Source organism: Giraffa tippelskirchi, chromosome 5 (assembly GCF_054371585.1).
Source record: "Giraffa tippelskirchi isolate mGirTip1 chromosome 5, T2T-mGirTip1v1.2.pri, whole genome shotgun sequence".
NCBI lineage: Eukaryota > Metazoa > Chordata > Mammalia > Artiodactyla > Giraffidae > Giraffa > Giraffa tippelskirchi.
This window is the reverse complement of record NC_137279.1, coordinates 31,406,895-31,429,499: the sequence shown is the minus strand read 5'-3', so window position 1 is coordinate 31,429,499 and position 22,605 is coordinate 31,406,895.

The following is a 22,605-nucleotide window of genomic DNA, read 5'->3' as shown; positions in this document are numbered from 1 at the left end:
TGACATGTGAAAGAAGGAATTCTCTAGGAGGAACGTGTGTTTATTCTGGAGAAAAAGATTTCCTGGCAGCACCAACTTCTTAAACCCCCGGTGAAGAGTGACAGGCCACACGTGTGCATCTCTGCTCAGCAGAATGTGACACCACCGAATAAATTATGAACAGCCGTCCACATGATCGTTTAGGTCACACTCGCTAGGGGCTCCTGGAAGCTTCTGAGCCTGCTGCTCCTTGCTCTGCCCCCTCACATCTATCCATATTCTCACAGACAAGACCCTCTATCTCTCCTGGGTCTCATGTGCAGTTAAAGGTCTCATTAGGACTTTGCCTGGTGGGCCAATTGCAGCCCTATCAGGGGTACCAGCATCCCATCCCCATTAGGTATTCCTATTTGGGAAGATGAAAGAATCTTCGGGAGATAATTTAGGCAACCATCTTGGCTGGATGGAGGGCATTTGGAGTCTTGGGTTCAAGGAAGCATTAAATTAATGCTGACCATCTGTGCTGCATCAACTCCATAGGTGTGCGAGGCCAGATTCAGGAAGGGAGAGGCCACGAACGCTCAGAAGTCAGGGGTCGGCCCTTTGAGATGCACAGAGAGAACTTGCCAGGTACTTTAACCCCTTCCCCTTGAGAGAAGACCTAAGATGGCCCAAGGTGTCCCTAATAGGAGTTGGCCCTAATGGGACAGAATTCTGAGCAGGCCTTAGGTGGGGACCCCAAACACAGCCTTTTCCTGGGTTGGTTTAGGTTTTTCCACCATTGAAACTTTGAAAAGAGGTTAAGGCATCACTGATTTAACAATTAGCAAGTCTTTAATGTTTTTTTTTTGCCCCCGTACTACAGAACTGTATTAAGAAATCAAATTCTCTACCAGGCCAGAAGCCGGCAAAACAGCCCTGTGGGAAAGTAGCTGCTGTCTGAGATGGGAGGCAGGCTCTTGAAACATCTCCTGGTTTTCTGTAATACTGACCCTGGGCAGAGCTTTTTTATTAAATCAAATTACCCCTTAAGGGAAGTCTTTATCCAACACTCAGCTTTTGCAGTAAAATTACAATTATTATACAGACACAGAAATAAAAGCCCAGGGTAACCCGTGTAATCTGGAACAATTCTCCTGTAAGACCATTATCAGCATTTTTTCCTCCCTGCAATCTATAACTTGGCCAGGCCACTTTTCTCCCCTGTGGTTTCTCAGTTTGTATGTCATACCCAGAATGCAATCCAATAAAACTCCTGATCTGTGATATTAAATAGGCCATAAAAATGTCAGCAAGAATAACTTATTTTTTTCAACTGTCATTAAAAATGATATACAATTAAGATGGGTCATAAAAGACGATTAAAATCACAATCCTCTAATAAATTCATGAGGGCTTGTGTTTTTGCTCTTCTGTGCAAAATGGTAATAGCCAGACGTACATTTCAGGGGAAATCATTTCAAAAGAGACAAGCCAGAAGCATACTAGGAGAGTTTGCATAAACCATATTTGTCTTTTATAAGATAATGACGAGCATGTGGGGCTGTTGGGAGGGGATGTGCCTAGAAAAAAAAGCAAGGCAGTTGGGCTGCAGGTTCTTCTAAAGGTGGGAGACTACGACTCATGCATCTGGGTAAACTCCTCCCACCACCCCATTCCAGGACTTGCGTGTTACAGATGTTCCATCTCTAGGGGATTGTTTTAAATGTGCGAAGTGTTGTGGTGTAGTAGGAGATGGACATTCTGGATGTGAGAAGATGTGGATTATGGTCCAGCTCCTGCTACTCATCAACCAGCAAGTTGCACTCTTCTTTGGGCAATTTTCTCATCTATTACCTGATGGTGGATAGACTGAAGGCAAAAGGAGAAAAGGGAGCAGCAGAGGATGAGATGGTTAGATAGCATCACCAACTCAATGGACATGAATTTGAGCAAACTCTGGGAGATAGTGGAGGATAGAGGAGCCTGGCATGCTGTAGTCCAGGGGGTCACAGAGAGTCAGACATGACTTAATGACTGAACAATAACAACCACCACCTAAGGGATGGGATTATAGTGATAGTTTCCACTTCATCGAATGACTGAACTGAGTCGCTTGTGATGTTTCACTTGGAACCACGTGATACTTGTCCATGGACTTGGCCCCTGTGTGTTGTGTTTCCTGGGCTCCTAAGTCCTTGGCTTCTAGGTGGATGTGGTCCATCAGGGCGCAGGAAGGTGGGGAGAAGGTGGGGTATTTCTTGCCCATGTTTTCTGCCTTGTGCAGCATCTCTGGCAGTGGCAACATCACCTCTGTGTCCTGCACCCTCAGGACAGATACTGCCGTGGTGTCACCTTCTGTCAGGTGATCCCTGTACTCCTCATTCCCACGTGTCCATCACTGTGTGTCTGTGCCTATCTGGGTGCAAGCGACCACTGCCACCCAAGGTTTAAAAAAAGATTCTGGGATAAAAAGTAAGATTGAGAAAATGTTATCATTAACACGGCTTTCCTTCCGCAAATTGGGAAGACACCACTGCTGTTTTCTCAGAGCAGTGTTTATACTTCGCTTAATGTGGCCAGAGTGACCTTCGATGTCCTCATCGTCCCCTCCTGACCCCAGGCGTGATCCTCACTCTGTATAGATCTGGAAGGCAGGACCACGACACTCTGTGAATCTGAAGTGTCTGTTCAGGAAGGGAGGTGGTAGTGGGATGAGATATTCCAGGAGTGGGGGACTGTAGGAGGTGCTCCAGGTGCAGTGATGGAGCCACTCCACAGAGCTGCCACTGTCACCCAAGTGCACGCAGACCTACTTCATGCCAGTCCCACGCTGGTTCTGTGGTCTCCATGGGTACTATCCATACCCTCACAGGACATGAAGACAGGCGGACAGGCGATGGCAATGCAGGTGGGGCGTGATAACAGGGACAAGCGGAGAGTGGGACATATAGAGGGGACAGCTAACCCAGACTGGGCAAGGGGGTCAGGGAGGTTCCTGGGTGAGAGGCTGGAAGGTAAACTGAGCAATGCAGACTGACATCCAGTGTTTTTTGGAAAAACTGGAAAAGAAGAAATAAAATTATCTCCATCCACAGGTAACATGATCCTATATATTGAAAATTCGAAACACACACACACACACACACACACACACACACTTCTACTAGAGTTAATAAACTCAGAGAAGTTGCAGGACATCAGAGCAACACACAAATCAGTTGCATTTCCATCCACCATCAATGAACAATACTGAAAGGAAATTGAGAAAACAATTGCGTTTTTGATGACACCCAAAAGAATAAAGTACCTAGGAATAAATTTAGCCACGGAGGTGAAATGCTTCTATATGGAAAACTATGAAAAGTTGCTGAAGGCAATTGGAGATCTAAACAGGGAGGAGAATGAAGAGACTGAATGGCGGATAGGGGTTTTTATTTAGGTTGGGGAAAATGTTTTGAGACTAGATAGAGGTGATGTTTGCACAGCCTTGAGGATGGACTAGATTGGTTAATTTGAGTCATGTGAATGTTGCCTCAGTAACAAAAATATACTAAACACCAAGATAAAAGGAAGAAGAGACAGGAAAGGTGGGAGGGAAGCAGGGAACCAGCTGAATGTGTCAGCTCCGTCACCTTTACTCCTAGACTAGGCAGGGAGTCTTAAGGTCAGAGTCATTTCCTTCAGTTGTCAGGCTCCTTGAAAGCACCCTGTACTTGGGGAAGGATGGAGGTTGGGGGGCAGAGACGGTCAGCTGTCCTGAGCAGGGAGAGACCCAGGTTCCTGGCTTAGGTTTCAGTCCCTGTGAATTATCCCTTTAGCAGGGACAGCCCTGTCTAAACTCAGAAAAACAAAACAAAACAAAACTTAGTTTCAAGGCTTCCTTTTTCTTTCCTTTGACAGCCTTCTGGCTCCCGCCTCCTAAAGTCCATTTCTGTCTCCCCATCCTCAGAGTCTCAAGGTTCCCAGTTTTCCACCTCAATCAACTGAGCAAAACATTTTCTGTGTCGGGTAACTGTTAGCTCTTCAGTCTCATAGGGTGAGTTCACATCACTAGTTTCCTCCTCACCATGTGTTGTGGATCCAGACCCAGGTGGAGTCAGCTCATGGGGCCACCCTGATGGATGCCACACTGACCGCCATTGGGAGCCTGCTGCTGGCTTCTTGATCATCTCACTGCATCCGTGGCACTTTCATCTCAGTGGGAGCTTTTCCCATCAGAGCCAGCACATTCCTGACCTCTGTCCACTCTACCCTCCAGCAGTCACCCTCGGTCCTGTTCTTGGAAGAACACCAGCTTCCTGTCTTCTTGTAATCATTTGCCTTCACGAATCCACAGAGAAGTGACCATTCGTTCAGAAATTCAGAGGATCTAAAGGAACAAGCAAATAGATCTCAAAAAAAGATCTTCCTCTACTTCCCCCCATCTCCTGGGTACCACTCTCCCCACCCTGCTGGGAGGCCACACCAACAGGCTCTGGTTCTGCCTCAGTGGTTCTGATTAGCCCGCCTGGGATGCAGTGGGGTGGGATTTCAGTGGTGGCTTCTCCCTAAGGGGTAACCATCAACGATGACTAGCAGGCAGTGCTTCCAATGACCCATCCTGTGTCCTGCTTCTCAACATGCTCCCAGCGACAGGGCAGAGCAAACAAGGCAGAGGGGCCCTGGCAGCCACAGCCCTGGAGGCTCTGGTGTGACCATCCATCCGTCCACTGTCCCTGTTGGCCCTGTGCTAGGAGGACCTCTGGCTAGCATCCCGCAGCTACTCCACGGGTCTAACTCAGTAACCAGCAGAGCCTCAAACACAGAACAGGTCTGGCCCTCTGGGCCTTCCTCTAGCCAGGTAAGCTCGGCGAGGCCCCGACTCCCCCCATACCTGCAGGAACACCAGGGACCCATCATCTCCCACCAGAGCCACTATGTCTGCTTCTTGGGATTTTGTGTTGCATGTGGGTTTCTGTGGCCATTGAGTATCTGAGGCTCAGATCTGTGCTCTGCAGAGATCAATGACTCAGATCAATTGAAATCTTCACCACTGAACCTAAAGTTCATGAGCTGAGCTGAGAGAGGGGCTGTTCTCTGCCAGCATATGAGTGCCAAGCCCTCCACCTTGGCCTCACCCATGTACCCAGTACCAGCCCCACCACAGCTGAGGGGCAGGGGTTTCCAGGAGGGAATCCCAGCCAGTAGGAGCACAGGACAGACCCTAGGACAACACATCAGAGACTGAGAGCTTGAGGGCCAGAGGGGGCCTCTCCACAGGAGACGGAAAGTGTTCCACTGAGGGCTCTGGGGGCTGAGGGAGGCTGGTGCCCCGAGGAGCCCCTGGCTTCCTGCAACCTTGAAGCCTCTTCACCTGTGCCCTTGGTCATTCAGCAAGAGGAGACTCAGGGCAGGGGACCTGCCATAGTTGTGCAGAGATGTGGACTGAATGTGCTTGGTTTCCTCAAATCTGTACGTGGAAGCCCTAACCCCCAACGTGGTGGAGTTAGGAGGTGGGGCCCTGGAGAGAATTTAGGTTAGATGAGGTCGTGAGAGTGGAGCCCCATGATGGAATTGGTCTCCTTTCATGAAGAGACACCTGACACATGAGGGTGTAGTGAGAAGGCGGATACCGGTAGGCCAAGAAGGCTGTCCCTGCCACAACCCTGCCATGCTGCCACCCCGATCTCAGAGTCCAGCCTCCAGGGCTGTGAGAAATAAACATCTGCTGGTTAAGCCACCCCGTCCCTGGTGTTTGTTATAGCAGTTGATACTGACTGAGATGCCTACTCCACATACTTCCTCTGGGTGGCTGGGCCCCAAGACGCTGATGAAAAATAGGGATGACTGGAGCAGTGACTAGGCAGGGGCTCCTGCTCACTGACCCACAGCTGGGAGACAGCCCATCACCCCAGGTGACCCCAGATGCCCCAGACACATGCCCCCAGCCCCACCCTTCATTCAGGAGCTCAGAATCCACAACCGCTGCAGGAAACCTCAGGGAATAGGTCTGTGTGCATGGAGCAATTTACAGGTGAGGATACTCCAGGATGCTCAAGGAATAAGAAATAGCTTGGTTCATGATTTTCTAAATCAAATAAAACCTGCTTTAGTTTCTCCCTCCAGAATCAGGAGGAAATGAAATTGCGGTAACTGCTAAGCCTCACCCAAAAGCAGATGACAGACCAGGACTTTCAGGTCCCATTGTCCATCACTGCCTTGGTTCAGAGGTCTTGCCCAGGCCCCCAGGTCATTGCCCCCACCAGGAGGCCATGGCCCTGGGCTGACCCAAGCGAGCATCCACCTGCCATCCCTCTCGGCCTCTAAGAAGCCAGGTGCTGATTCTCTCCCTTTCCACTACCACCTCCCTCCCCGCAACCCTCATGCACCTCTGACAGCTCAACTCTGGACCTCAACACTGTCTAGAACAAAGGCATCAAGACTCTCTTTGGGGGCAACTACTGGGCTCTCATTCCAAGGCTCACTGTCCTCTGAAAAGAAAACAGCTCCCTTCTTTGCTGATACACTCACAGGCAGAAATGGTCACCTTTAATCTGGGAACATGACACACCTCCATGTGCATCACTTGTTCTGCACATCCTCCTGCTGCATTTGTTGTTGTTGTTCAGCTGCTCAGTCATGTCTGACTCTTTGCGACCCCATGGACTGTGGCATGTCAGGCTTCCCTGTCCATCACCAACTCCTGGAGTTTACTCAGGTTCATGTCCACTGACTCGGTGATGCCATCCAACCATATCATCCTCTGCTGCCCTCTTTTCCTCCCGCCCTCAATCTTTCCTAGCATCAGGGTCTTTTCCAATGAGTTGACCCTTTATATCAGGTAGCCAAAGTACTGGAGTTTCAGCTTCAGCATCAGTCCTTCCAATGAGTATTCAGGGTTGATTTCTTGCTGCATAAAGCTTTGCATGGAGGGGCAGACCCTGAGGGTTTCCTGGAGGCAGAGCCCTTTGAAGAAGAATTGGAGGGCATCCAGGAGGTGCAGTTGGTGGGAGGTGGAGGGCGATGATTCTGGAACTGAATGGTGTATCTGGAACACCTTGCCATGGTCAGGGACCAAAGGCAGGCAGGGGCCAGAAACAAGAGTCTGTGATGGGACAGGAGAGTCGATGGGGGCTTCAGCCAAGCTGAGAAGTGTCAGGATGGGCTGTCAGCATGGAGGGGACAATCTCACACAGTGTGGTTCTCAGAGGGGCTCTCAGATGGAAGCCTTGCCTCTCCTGGGAGCTCAGCAGAAATGCAGAGCCTCAGGGCCCCCAGACCCTCAGAATGGAATCTGCATTTTAACAAACTCCCCAGCCCTTCTCCCAGTGCCGTACTTCTACAGAGTTCAAGCTCGCACTGCTCATGGCACAACAGGCCAACCAATCAAAAGATGAGCTGCTGGGTCAAGAAATAGTTTATTTAGAAAGCCAGCAGATGGAAAAGAACCATTTTGTCTAAGTTAGAATTCAGGCTTCTTTTATGCTACAAGGAAGAGAATAAAATCAGACACTTCCTGGGCCTCCCTGGTGGTCCAGTGGTTGAGAATCCACCTGACAGTGTAAGAGCCACAGGTTCAATCCTGGTCCAGGAGGATTCCACATCCACAGAGAAACTAAGCACATGTACCACAACTACTGAGACTGTGCTCTAGAACCCAGGAGCCAAAACTACTGAAGTCTGCAGGCCTGTGCTCCACAACAAGAGAAGTCACCACAATAGGAAGCCCATGCACCACAACTAGAGAAAAGTCCAAGCAAAGCAACGAAGACCCAGAGCTGCCAAAACAAACAAATGAATAAATAAATAAATAAAATCATACACTTCCTGGTTCCCATTAGCCTCCAGAAGGGATATATTAAATTTTTCCTTTTTGTAGTCATTCACAGGTGGGCCTGGTCAAAATACTTCCCATGAGCCAAACAAAGGTATTTCAGCTTAAGGCTTGTTTCCTGGAAGGCAGGGTTCTGGGAGATGGCCCATTTCATATAACCAAAGCTTATAGGCAACATCTCTTTAGTGTTTAACTTGTATAGAATACAAAGGTTCTTCCCTATTACGGTATCACGTGGATTACAGGGCAGCAGGGCAATGAGCCAGAAGGTCACGCACACCACACCTCAACGGATGGACAAATGGACACTCACTCATGTAGAAGGTCCTGAAGCTGGGGTTTGTCCCAGAGCCCAGCACACCGTGAGTGCTCCATAAACATCTGTGTTCAGAAAGAAACAAATCGATGGAAAGGAAAAATGAGTAGCTTGTTCAGAGCTCTCAAACTTTGTTTTGCACAAGAGTCCATCCATGCAGGAGTGGGGTGTTTCAGAGAGTGTAAAAAAGAATGGCATCTGATGTTATTTATAGACAGAGAAGTGAGATGGGTCTATTGGGCATGAACGTTTTGATGCATTCACATCCAGCTCTTAAAAGCCTCCTGGTTCCGAGGCCAGCTCTTGTTCTCACTAGTGAACCCAAGTGCTCCCTCCTCCCAGCTCCTACATGGAGGCTGGATCTTCTTCGCTGGAAAGGGCCTCAGGGAATCCAGGCTCTGCTACAGATGAGGTTCACTCAGGTGGCCCAGGGACGTGCCTTTGCCCTGAACACCAGGATTTCAGCTTAGCTGTACTTCACCCTCAGAAAAGTACCCTTCGTTGTCTCCTGGGGATGTGACCGAAACAGGGAGGGGGTTTTCAATCATCTGGGAGGCCAACATGAGGTTACAGGCAGCCAGTTCAGAGTTGCTCTCAATTCAGACATTCCTCAAGTCTTGTAAAACTAATGAAAAATGGCAGCTCGGGCTCGACGAGGCCATCTTTGAAAGGAAAGTGTGTGGCAGCCCTTTGAAACTGGGGTGATAACTTCAGGCCAAAAGGCAAATAAGGGAGAATGAGTGACAAAGGCAATCTTTATATAAATAGTACTTAAACTCGGAATGATGAATTGGCATATGAAAGCATAATCCACACAATTACATCCCAGGTAGAGGGGTAAATCTCTGCATACTGGCATGTGGGGAGGGCTAGAGACCACCGGTATGGGCAGGGTAGAAATGTCCAGGGAGGGCAGAAGGTCCAGGGTACCCCTGGGAGCTGGAGCTGCCGGGCCTGCAGTTGGGTGGAAAGAGAAAAGGGTGGAGTAAGAGAGAAAGCAAGTCAGGGATTACAACATCATGGTGGTTTAGTCGCTAAGTCGTGTCCAACTCTTGGGATTCCATGGACTGTAGCCTGCTAGGATCCTTTGTCCATGGGATTTTCTAGGCAACAATACTGGAGTGGTTTGCCATTTCCTTCTCCAGGGGATCTTCCCAACCCATGGATCGAACCTGGGTCTCCTGCACTGCAGGCAGATTCTTTACCGACTGAGCTACAGGGGAAGTCCAACAACATCGTGATGGGAATGCTAAGAGCAGCGCTGCTCCGCATGGGTCCCAACCTTGAGCAAGAGGATTAACAACTTGGTGTAGGAAAAGCAAGCAAGTCAGGGATTGCAACAGGGAGGCTGAAAGCATCACTGACCTGCATGGGCCCCATCCATAAGTGGGAGGGTTAGTAATCTGGTTCTTGAGCAGCAAAAACATAGCACAGGGCAGGCAGCTGGTGTCACCAAGACCCTAGCTCCCTTGCACAGAAGCATCATGGAACTGATGGAGTCATTGTAGTTCCCTCCTCCTTTGTGGAACCAACTCCTTGATGCACCTGAACTCCTTTCTGTTGGCCCAGGGTGCAGTGGACGTCAGCCACGACCGTGGCCAGGACCCAGGGTGATGGGCCAAGGCTGCTTCTGTCCTGGCAGCTCATTCTTAGCCAGCACTTCCTCTCTGCCAGGCCCAGTTCTAATCACTCTGCTCCTTAATTCATTCATCCCTCACAGTACCTGACCAGGGAGCCCCACATTACAAGAGCAATGATCTGGAGGTGATCGTGCCTGCTTTTATAGTGCCCAGCTGGGGTCTCTCCTGCCATGTGGAGGGAGCCAGCTCCTTTTGGCATCCCTCCATTGCTTCTGCTACTAGCTACCTGACCATGCGTGTGCTCTGGTTTGCTTGCATTTGGTCTCCTGGTCTCTCTGCTCCACTGACCTAGGGCACTGTTTTTAGAAAGTTGCCACACAGAGAAGGCAGTCAGCTCTGCTAAATGGCAGCTGCCAGCTCTTGGATGGCCTGGCAGAACATTCTAGAGGGTGATGCCTGGCATTCTCCCAGTTCTTCACATCACAGACCAGCAGAGCTCAGAGCCCAAGCAGGAACCAGTCACACAAGTGACCCATGCAGGAAGTTGGGAGGCTTCTCAGTCAACAGGAGGGATGATATTTGCACTCAGCATGGCAGTGGAAGGAGGAAGCACATTCCAGTGGCTGAGGAGACAGCTGAGCGCAGAAAGCCCCAGGCAGAGCCGATGGGGTGGAAGGGCATCCGCGGCTGCTCAGTGCTGCTTCAGGCTCTCTGGTCTTTCCCATCAGGGTCACCTTCACGCCTGCATGCTCTACTCTGAGCTCCCTCCTCAGGTGCACACAGACTGTGGACATCCCAGCCCTGACCGAGCTCCCAATTGAAACTGGACACATGAGCCACCCTCAATGGTACATGGGTGGAGGGTGGGAGGGATAAGGATAGTCAGCCATGCCCAGTAGGCCAACAGGACCATGAGAAACAACACATGGTTACTGCTTAAGCCTCTCTGTTTGGGGTTGGTTGTTATGGAGCCAGGGTTGATGCCCACACCTGGGTGTAGGAGCTGCTGGCCAAAGGCGGGAGGGAAGAACGTGGAAGGAGCTGTGATCTGACACTGAAGTCCTCCGGAACTGCTTCCAGATCACGGAGAGCTGCTATATATAGGGTTTTCTCTCCCAGAGAGAAGTATCGAGTTCCCTTCTTTTCTCTACCCGCTAACAACTCAAAACAGCGAGTTGTATGGGCATTACATAAGCCTTTTTGTATAGAACAGAAATAACCCTCGTGCGAAGTGGCCAATTGAGTTATTTATGGCATTTTCACAGCTAGTTTGCATAGCTCTGCAGTGGATCCAGATTCCAGATGATTATTTCTCAATCAGCTGCTAACACAGGCAAGGAAAAAATAAAATAAAATCAACGGCTGTGCAGCAGATGAGTAACCACAAATAGATGCAGTCAGGCTGAACCCAAAGTGGACCCCACGTGACTGCCGACACCCGGGCAGGGCCAGTGGTTGGCCTGTGAATTTCCACATTTGGACTTTTCTCCTTGATCACCCATGTTGGGGATCTTTCTGCCTTTTCTTGTTGATGTATCTATGAACAATGATGCACTGGTGAATAAAAAGGGTTGGGGTTTTTCTTTTCCAGTTTATTCAAAAGACAAATAAATGGACACTCTGTTTCCCCCCTTTCCCTTCCCTGATTTTAGGCCTCAGGTACACACAATTGGGTAATTATATGCTTCAGTTCACCTCATGCTGCCATTATTGTTCCTTGCAAGGCACTTCTCTTGGTTTACTTTATGTCATTTTATTTTAATGTTTCCTCTTCTCACTCACTCTCAGGTCCACACCCGCCCTTGTAGGCAGTGACTCTCATGGATTTCATGTCTGTCCTCAGAAATACCACAGTGTTCCTTGGGCATTCACTTTGCCAAACCTCATCTGACTAATCGCCAACTACTGCACATCTGTACCTGGGCTCAGAACATGGGGGAGGGAGGAGAAGCAAAACCGCATTCCTGGTCGGGCTGTACAGAGGCAGCCACCATCCAGAAGGGGTCCTTGGTGGGGACCATAAATGTAACTCTGTGCTTAGTTACTCAGTTGTGTCCGACTCTTTGCTACTTCATGGACTGTAGCCCACGAGGCTCCCCTGTCCATGGGGATTCTCCAGGCAAGAAAACTGATGTGGGTTGCCATGCCCTCCTCTAGGGGGAATCTTCCCAACTCAGGGATTGAACCCAGGTTTCCCTCATTACAGGCAGATTCTCTGCCATCTGAAATACCATGAAAGCCCCACAGAAGAACAAATTTGACTCCATTGTGGATCTGTTTCTTTACTTTAAACTTTGCATTCTGTTGCTTTTGCTACAAGTTAAGAATGTTGCCCATGTGGCTTCCCTGGTGGCTCAGATGGTAAAGAATCCGCTTGCAATGCAGGACACCTGGATTCGATCCCTGGGTTAGGAAGATCCCCTGGAGAAGGGAATGGCAACCCATTCCAGTATTCTTGCTTGGAGAATTCCATGCATGGAGGTGCCTGCAGCTACAGAATGTTGCCTATAGCATGAAGTATATAGGATAGCCCATTCTCAAGGCTTTGACCTTTAAAAATATAACTCTTTTCCATTTATAGAAAGGTAAAAAGTTGCAGAGAAAAAAACCAAGATTTTGTCTTGTTGAAGGAACATCTTTACAGGGACATCTTGACCTGACCTACTTGGACAGCTGCAAGAACGAAAGACTCAGGCCCTAAGATGTCCGCAACAACCAGCCATACCCCTCCCCTTTCAGTATAAGAGAAGCCTGAATTCTAACTCAGGCAAGATGGTTCTTTGGGGCACTAGTCCATCATCTTCTTAGTTTGCTGGCTTGCTGAATAAAGTTGCTACTCCTTGCCCCAGCAACTTGATTTATTAGCCTGTTGTGTGGTGAGCAGTACGAGCTTGGACTCAGTAATACAAATATCTAGTCCCTGGTTCCAGGAAGGATTATTTCACAACTTCCTCTGAAATTCTCCCTTGATAGCAATGACCTTGTTCCCAGTTCATGCAGAGGCCAGAAACATCCAGAAGCAAATTCTACATGTCTCCGCCTTCAAGGATTGTTGGTTTACCTGCATCGATTCTGCCTCCCCTCCTGTTAGGATGAGCAGTTCTTCCTTACCCTCTGTCAACTCCTGGACCCTCTCACCTATTCCAGGGCATTATCCAATAATGGCCACACTTCCCCTCTCTTCTAGGTCATTTCCATGAGCATAAAAACATGCAATAACATCTCCTATTGTTTGTCAGAAAATATCTTTATGTCACACACACATATAAGCATCCTGCAGTTTTGAATGACAATATCAAGGTGAGAATTATTTGAAGACTTTATTCTGCTATTATCTGGCTTCTTCTTCTTTTCTTTCTACTATAAAACTTACAATTTATGTGATTTTTTTCGGATAATCTCCTTATTTCTAGCTGATTTTAAGATTTTCATGTTCTTTGATTTCAACACAGTGTTTAGGTGTGGATTTCATTTAATACTGCTTGGGGTTCACTGCACTTTCTGAGACTGAGACTTGAATGCTCAAATTTATTCTGCAAAATTTCTACCTACTCTCATTTTGAACATCTCTATCATTACTCAAAAAAATGTTTTTCTCCTTCTGAAACTCTTATTAGAATTTTCACTAGACCTTTCATTCTGCATTCTTTGTTTTTGATCATTGAGTCTCTCATTCACATTTCTTGTGTCTTTCACTCTGTACTGTATTCTGAATAATTACTTCAAGTCTCTTTTTCAGTTTACTTCCTGGTGGCTCAGTGGTAAAGAACCTACCTGTCAATGCAGGAAACTCGGGTTCGATCCCTGAGTTGAGAAGATCCCCTAGGTGGGGAAAGGCAACCTACTCCAGTGTTCTTGCCTGGGAAATCCCATGGACAGAGGATCCTGGCAGGTTACAGTAAAAGAGTTGGACACAACTTAATGACTAAACAGTAGCAACAAGTGTCTTTAGCAATGACAATTTTAAAAACCAATCTATTGAATTTTTAATTTCAGGTATTTTAATTTTAATTTCCATCTATTTGGTCTTTCTTCAATTTTATGTAAACATTTTGATCATTTCTTTTATTTATTCATGTCTTCAAACACTTTATTTCATTTTATACATGTTTGCTTCCTGTTCTACACATGGCCATTCTAATATGTGACACCATTATAGGTCTAATCGTGCTGAATATTGTTTCTACTGACTCTGATGCTTGGTGGCTTGTTCCTGTGTGTGTTTTGTAATTTCCAATTGTGAGCTCATGTTTAATTGAAGAACCCTTAGGATCCTGGGCTGGGATGCTTTTCCCCAGAGAGAATCTGTGTTTACTTCTGCCTTGCACCTGGAGGCACTAAAATCAGCACCTTATTCAGTGTGTTCCCTCAACAAAAATTCTGTATAGAGCTTCCTGCCTGGGAGACACTGTATTATTTACATCCTCCCTTTAAAGATGGGGAAATGGAGATAAAAAGAGATAATGCAATTTGAGCCAAGTCACATAGAATGTCTAGGCAGAGCTGGGTTTGAACTCAGGCACCTTGGTGCTAATGACTATGCTTTCAACCACTTTGCTATGATGTGTATTTCCTCTACAGAGGGTGTGGATTCAAACTGCAAACCCACATGTGGCCATGGTCATCAAATCTAACCTAAGGCTGAGAGAATTTCTTGCCTTGTATCTGAGTCCCTCTGGGCTGCTATAACGGAATAACATAGTGGTATTAAACAATGGTGGAGAAGGAAATGACCACCCACTCCAGTATTCTTGCCTAGGAAATCCCATGCACAGAGGAGCTTGGCGGACTACAGTCCATGGGGTTGCAAGAGTCAGACATGACTTAGTGACTAAGCCACCACACCACCATTCATACATTAAAATCTGAAGGTCTGTGGCTTTGATTGCTGAGTGTGAGCTCTTTTACAGTATGTATTTGCTTATTTATTTGGCTGCATTGGGTCTTAGTTGCAACACACAGGATCTTTGTTGTGTCATTGTGGTGCCCAGATTCTCTAGTTGTGGCATACTGGATTAGTTTCTCCGCAGGCATATGGGATTTTAGTTTCCTGGCCAGGGATCAAACCCTTGCCCCCTGCACTGCAAAGCAGATTCTTAACCACTGGACCACAAGGGAATTCTGAGCCTGGATTCTTAACGGTTACTGTGTGGTAAAGGTTCTGAAGTTTTGTATTCGGCCTACACTTACACAACAACTTGTCTGTGCGCAGAATCCCAGGGGTGTAATTCTTTTCCTTCTGCCTTTGGACTTCACATTTCTCAACAGCAGATTGGAGCCACATAAGCAATATCTTCAACCTTACTCTTTTATCATGGCAGGTTATCTGCTTTACCCCTTTGAAAGTTTTTAGAATCTTCTCTTTTCTTTGATGATCTTAAATTTTACCCTAATGTGTCTGGGTAAAGTTGATTCTTTTTTTATTTTGTTCTGTAGTTTTAACCTATCCAACTGGGCCCTCTGTGAGCCCTTTTCAGCCAAGAACATCTTTTCCTAAGTCTGTGAAATTCTTGATTTTTTTCTTATTTTTCAAAAAATTTCTTTCCATTTGCCCTTTTTCTCTCCCAATGGGGCTTCTATTATGTGGATGTCTAGAACTCCTTCTGCCACATCCACTGTCTTCTAGACCTTTTACCTTCCTCATCCTTCCAGGTGAGCTTCTCACCTGACCTCCTACCTCCTCTTGTTCCCTCTGGAGTCCTAGTATGACATCCATCTACTGAGTTCACTATGACTCAGGGAACTCAAACAGGGGCTCTGTGACAATCTGGAAGGGTGGGATGGGGAGGGAGATGGGAGGCAGATTCAGGAGGGAGGGTAGATGGGTGCACCTATGGCTGATTCTTGTTGATGTATGACAGAAAGACACAAAATTCTGTGAAGCAATTATCCTTCAATTAAAAAAATAAACTGGCAAAAAATATTATCATTTTAGATAACACTTTCTCTGATGCTTCTTCAGAAATGCTTGAACCTGCTTCATGTTTTTAATATCTTCAGTAACTACTCTGAGGACATTTTTAAAATGTTTATTTTTATATTCCTGTTCCGTCTGATCCATTAATTCTGTTTCGTCTAGCACAAGCTGTCTTTCATTACATAGCATGTATGCATCTCAAACATCTCCCCTCTTTTCCTCTAGAACTCTCAGCAGCTTTGGCTGATAGGTGCGTGTGACAGATGGGGTGGAATCTTCAGCCCTCATTTGGGCTCTGCTCAGAGGGTGCCACAGGACTGGAAAAGGTCAGTTTTTGTTCCAATCCCAAAGAAAGGCAATGCCAAAGAATGCTCAAACTATCGCACAATTGCACTCATCTCACATGCTAGTAAAGTAATGCTCAAAATTCTCCAAGCCAGGCTTCAGCAATATGTGAACCGTGAACTTCCAGATGCTCAAGCTGGTTTTAGAAAAGGCAGAGGAACCAGAGATCAAATTGCCAATATCCGCTGGATCATCGAAAAAGCAAGAGAGTTCCAGAAAAACATCTATTTCTGCTTTCTTGACTATGCCAAAGCCTTTGACTGTGTGGATCACAATAAACTGTGGAAAATTCTGAAAGAGATGGGAATACCAGACCATCTGACCTGTCTCTTGAGAAACCTGTATGCAGGTCAGGAAGCAACAGTTAGAACTGGACATGGAACAACAGACTGGTTCCAAATAGGAAAAGGAGTATGTCAAGGCTGTATATTGTCACCCTGCTTATTTAGCTTCTATGCAGAGTACATCATGAGAAACGCTGGGCTGGAAGAAACACAAGCTGGAATCAAGATTGCTGGGAGAAATATCAATAACCTCAGATATGCAGATGACACCACCCTTATGGCAGAAAGTGAAGAACTAAAGAGCCTCTTGATGAAAGTGAAAGAGGAGAGTGAAAAAGTTGGCTTAAAGCTCAACATTCAGGAAACTAAGATCCTGGCATCTGGTCCCATCACTTCATGGGAAATAGATGGGGAAACAGTGTCAGACTTTTTCTTTGGGCTCCAAAATCACTGCTGATGGTGATTGCAGCCATGAAATTAAAAGATGCTTACTCCTTGGAAGGAAGGTTATGGCCAACCTAGATAACATATTTAAAAGCAGAGACATTACTTTGCCAACAAAAGTCCATCTAGTCAAGGCTATGGTTTTTCCAGTGGTCATGTATGGATGTGAGAGTTGGATGGTGAAGAAAGCTGAGCGCCGCAGAATTGATGCTTTTGAACTGTGGTTTTGGAGAAGACTCTTGAGTGTCCCTTGGACTGCAAGGAGATCCAATCAATCCATCCTAAAAGAGATCAATCCTGGGTGTTCATTGGAAGGACTGATGTTGAAGCTGAAACTCCAATACTTTGGCCACTTCATGAGAAGAGTTGACTCATTGGAAAAGACCCTAATGCTGGGTAGGATTTGGGGCAGGAGGAGAAGGGGACAACAGAGGATGATATGGTTGGATGGCATCACCAACTCGATGGACATGGGTTTGGGTAGACTCCGGGAGTTGGTGATGGACAGAGAGGCCTGGCATGCTGCAATTCATGGGGTCACAAAGAGTCAGACAAGACTGAGTGACTGAACTGAACTGAACAGAGGGTGGGCTTTTTTTTTTTTTTTCTTTTTCCAGTGGAGGTGAGGGTAGTTGGAAGGAGAGACTCTCCAGGGTTGCACTCTGGGCTCCCCCATCCCTCTTTTCTCTCCTGCTCCACAAGGCTTGTCTGCAAATGTCTCAGTCCTAAGCCAGGACACTGTTTTAGTTGGGAAGTGACCACAAGGTTTGCAGCTTCCTGGCTAAGAGCATGGAAATGGAACAGAAGGAACACAAAGCCCTGGGAAGCCCGCCCAGTGGACTGTGGGCAACCCTCCCAGCTCAGCTGCAGCAGTACCCTGGGGATACTATGTCTTCCCTGGGAGGTGGCTGGAGTGGAGAGGGCACTGCTGCTTTCCCCAGGGTGGGCAATGGTATGGGGTGGGGAGCAGAGCTCAGAGGGCTCCAGGAGTGCAAGACATGTCGAGATCAGTGTGCTGATGGCTGGGAACCTACTGAAAGGTTTAAAGATGGTCAGCAGCTTCCTAATATCCTGGGCATTGTGAATGCTCACCATTATTACAGGGGATGATGCAGGAACTAGGACCTATGTTCTCTGATGAGAGTGGATAAATGGAATGGATGTCATTTGGGTAAAACAAAGAAGTTGTGACACTCCTTTAGCTAAAGGAGGACAAGTAGGTTTGAGTTTCTATACCAGCAGAGATGAAGTGGGAGTGGCATTTCTTTTCTTGCAAATGAATCACTGGAAGATGTGGCCAGAATGCAGACTTTGACTCAGTAGGTCCTGATGGAGTTGAGTTTCTGCATTTCCAGCTAGCTCCTATGTGATGACTATGCTATTGGTCAATGCCCATGGACCACATTCTGAGTAGCAAGATTCCCAAACCCTATGTCCACATGGTTGATGAGGCCTCCATGGGGTCCAGCAGGAAGACTGGGTCACATGGTTATGTCTGCAAGATGGTGGGGTAGGAATTTCAACATGTAGCAATTTTTATCTCTGATTTGGTCATTTGGTCTTTTTATTCACAATTAAATATGACTTGGAAAAAAAACCTCTTTTTTAATTCTATCAGTTTTCTCTGTGGTTTTAGATCACCTTCCAGTCACTTCACAATGCAATCAATCTTTATTCATTTATTGATAATTCATCCATTAATAATTAATTCCTTCATTAATAATTTCATTAATGTAAGCAATCATTATTCATTACTTTATCTGATAAACATTTATTCAGTGCCTACTCTATGTTAGGCATTGGTCTAGTGCAGAGAATACAGCAGTAAACAAAACAGATGGCATCTGCCCCTATATTTTTGTAGGAGGAAAAGACAATGGATGAATGATAAATGATGAGATATAGGGATGAGTGAATGCATACATAAGAAGCACATGAAAAGCTGACATTGAACAGGAGACCCAGGCACTGAGGTCCTGGCGAAGGGCTCTGGGCATATTCTGGCCACAACAGGAGCCCATATGTGGCTGGAGGACAGCAGCAAAGGGGAAAGTTGCTGGAGATGTGGTCAGATCAGTACTGCAGGCAGGTGATGTGCAGCCTTGATGGACATGAAAGAACTTGGGCTTTTACTCTGAGAAACGGGGCACAATTGAATGGCCTTGGGCAGAGGAGTCCCATGATGTGACGTTATTTATATTTTAAAGAGATCATCCAAGCTACTCTGTGAATAGGCTGGAGGCAGGAGAAGGAAGAAGAGTAGAAGCTTGTAGACCAGTTAGGTCATTAATCCTGCTCAAAGGACGTGTCGGCTGTGTGGGTGGTAACAAGAGGGTGGAATTTGTGTCTGAGGAGATGGATTCCAGCGGATTGAATGTGGAATGTGAAAGAAAAGACGAGGGGTATCAAGGATCACTCCAAGACATTGGGTCAGGAAAGGAGAAGACTAGCATTTCTAGGGACTGAGATGTTGGAATAACAGGTTTAAGGTTGAGGAGTCTGTTAGATATGCACATGGGCGTGTTAGTAGGAAGCTTGAGCAGCACGTCTGGAATTCCGCATGGAGGTCCAGGGAATGGAGAGTTACCAGCCTAGGGAAGGGATGGAAGACATAAGGGCAAATTTACAAGTGAAATATACACTAGGCATGGATTTTATTTTTTTTAATTGAAACATCTATTTATTCACTTGGCTGAGCTTCCCTGGTGGCTCAGTAGTAAAGAATCTGCCTTCCAATGCAGGAGATACGGGTTCCATCCCTGGGTCAGGAAGATCCCCTGGAGAAGGAAACGGCTACCCTCCCCAGTATTCTTGCCTGGGAAATCCCGTGGACAGAGAAGCCTGGTGAGCTACAGTCCATGGGGTTGCAAAAGAGTCGGACATGACTTAGCGACCAAACAACAATTTATTTGGCACTGTCAGGTCTTAGTTGTGGCATGCAGGATCTCCCTTGCATCACACAGGATCTTTCGTTGTACCCTCAGTATCTGTGGTGGTCAGGCTTCAGAGGGTTCAGGCTCAGTAGTTGTGGCAGGTGGGTGTAGTCACCCCTGGGGTTTGTGGGATCTTCCCAGGCGGCAGTAGTGGTAAAGAATCCACCTGCTAATGCAGAAGACGTAAGACACTTGAGTTCGATCCCTGGATGGGAAGAATCCCCTGGAGGAGGGCATGGTGACCCACCCCAGTATTCTTGCCTGGAGAATCCCATGGACAGAGGAGCCTGGTGGGATACAGTCCATGGGGTCACGCAGAGTTGGACACGACTGAAGTGATGTAGCACACATGCATATGGAATCTTAGTTGCTATCCAGCCATCGAGCCAGTGTCCCCTGCATTGCAAGGTGTTTTCTTAACCACCGGACCACCAGGAAAATCCCTAGTGCATATCCCTAGACATAGATTTTAGACTTAGAGCTTGAGGTTCTGTAATATCCATGAAGATCCTACTTCAGTGTTTTTGTAAATTTTGGATTTTGTATGTTGAGTCTACTTAAAATAACACAAACATGCAGAAACACACAATTACTTTCAAATGAGTCAATTTCGTATTAAAATCCTCAGCATATATGTATCCACATGCACAGAATAGAAATAGGACTAACATTTGTTTTCTCACAACAAATATTCTGAATCTGAAATTAAACTTCACCACCTCTTGGGTTTTGGATCAAAATCTTGAGATGATTTCTTTGCTCCATTTCCAACTCAGTTCTTTGCCATCTCTCTGTAATTGGCATCTCAGATTCCGTTTTGCAAGGTGCAGATCTATGTGAAATTCCCTCCAATTGTTTCCCCTCTCAAAGCCAAACTTTGAAAGGGTGGTATATGAGTGACTTGGCAGGGGCAATCTAGAGTAGCTAAAACTCTGATGCTGGAATTCTACTCATTAACAAGTTGCTAAATAATTAATAGGTTTGTGTTTAATTGCTTCTGTGTATATAATCTTGCTTTTTCTGAAACCATCATTAATTTTCAGTTAGTTCCACTCGAAGTAACAAGGCCTAATGCTTCCAGTTGGAAAAAAATGAATATTTATGAACATTTATTCTATCAGAAGCAAGAGGAAAACTAGGATTATTCAGCTCCTTAATGTTGAAAAAGCAGGGTACAGGAGGGAGAAACTTGTCCATCTTAGTCTCTGACAGTATGTTTATTTGGCAAGTTTAGATCTCTGGCCTCAGCTAATTTCTCTAGAGAGCTTGTTAAATTTTGTTTTAAGTGGAAATTCTATTCTCAAAAATCTGGTTTTCTAAAGACTGCACTATGGCACACCTTTCACACAAATGGTGAGCAACAAAGCTGGTCTGACTTGAATGTCAGTGGCACAATATCTGTCACTTGGGCACAAGTGAATGGTCATTTGACCTAGGAGTGTGAGGTCACTGATGAGAATAAATTGACTCTCTGGAGCCAGAGACCTTGCAGCTCAAACTGACAAAAGTCCTCTTGCAATGCAGTTCCTGTGTAGACATCTCTCACCTTAGCTCTGCCCTCACAACAGCTGGAAGACATCATGGGGATGCAGACTGACATTTTTCAGTCTTCAAAACAGAAGACAGTCTCCCATCAGAGAGGCTTTAAAAATATGTCAGATGATTGGCAATGCTATTTCTTTCTTTTTAGCTCTTTTGTTTTCCAAACGATTTAACATTACTAGGTAACACAGTAATACAGAAATACACACTCACTGTGGCTCTTAAGAAAAAGATGTTCAAAAGTCATCCTGAGGTTGTCTGGTTTTGCTTCACTGTTTCACTGACTTTCTTTAGAGACTGGAAGGAAAGCAAGATAATTCCACATGTGGGTCTCTAACCTGCATATTGCTGAGTTTTGAAAGTTTCTGATTTATATAAAAATGGTAACCTATTGGATGTGGTCTTCTGGGATCTGTATTTTCATGCAACTTTATGTTTCTAAGATTTATCTTGTTGTATGTATCTATGTGGGCTTCCCAGGTGAGGCTAGTGGTAAAGAACCTGCGTGCCAATGCAGGAGATGCAAGAGATGCAGTTTCAATCCCTGAGTCGGGAAGATGCCCTGGAGGAGGGCATGGCAACCCACTCCAGTATTCTTGCCTGGAGAATCCCAGGGACAGAGGAGAATAGCAGCCTACAGTCCATGGGGCTGCAAAGAGTTGAAGTGACTGAAACATCTTTGCACACATGCACGCACATGTATCTATGTATGTGTATGTGCTCAGTCATGCCCGGCTCTTTATGGCCCCATGGACTGTAGCCTGCCAGGCTCCTGTGTCCATGGAATTCTCCAGGCAAAATACTGGAGTGGGTTACCATTTCCTATTCCAGGGGATCTTCCTGACCCAGGGGTGGAACCCATACCATTTTTGTCTCCTGAATTGGCAGGCAGGTTCTTTACCTGTATGTATCTATATCTCATTCCTTTTTAATGGTACATCACAGAGGCTTGTTTTCTCACAATATTATACTCTCAGAATCACCCATGTTGTTGTGTTAACTACAGTTCATTCATGTTTAATGGTATTTAATATCCTACTGTGTGAGTATACTACATTCTTTACCACTGTCCTGTTATTGAATCTTTGGGTTGTTCCCAGGTTTTTTTTGCTAATCTGTACTGTGCTGGGTCCTGGTGCACCTGGGCAAGAATTTCTTTTTTTTTTTTTAATTCATTAATTTTACTAATTTACCTTGGCTGTGCTGGGTCTATGCTGCAAACACAAGCTCTTTGTTGCACTGTACAGACTTCTCTACTTGTGGCTCAGGGGCTTAGTTGCCCTATGGCATGTAGGGTCTTAGTTCCCCAACCGTGGATTGAACCCATGTCTCCTGCATTGGAAGGTGGGTTCTTTATGTCTGGACCACCAGGGAAGTCCCAGGAATTTCTTAGGGTACCTGGAAAAGTATATCACCAAGTCCTCACATATGTGTATGCTCAACTTTACAAGATAATGCCGAATTGTTTCC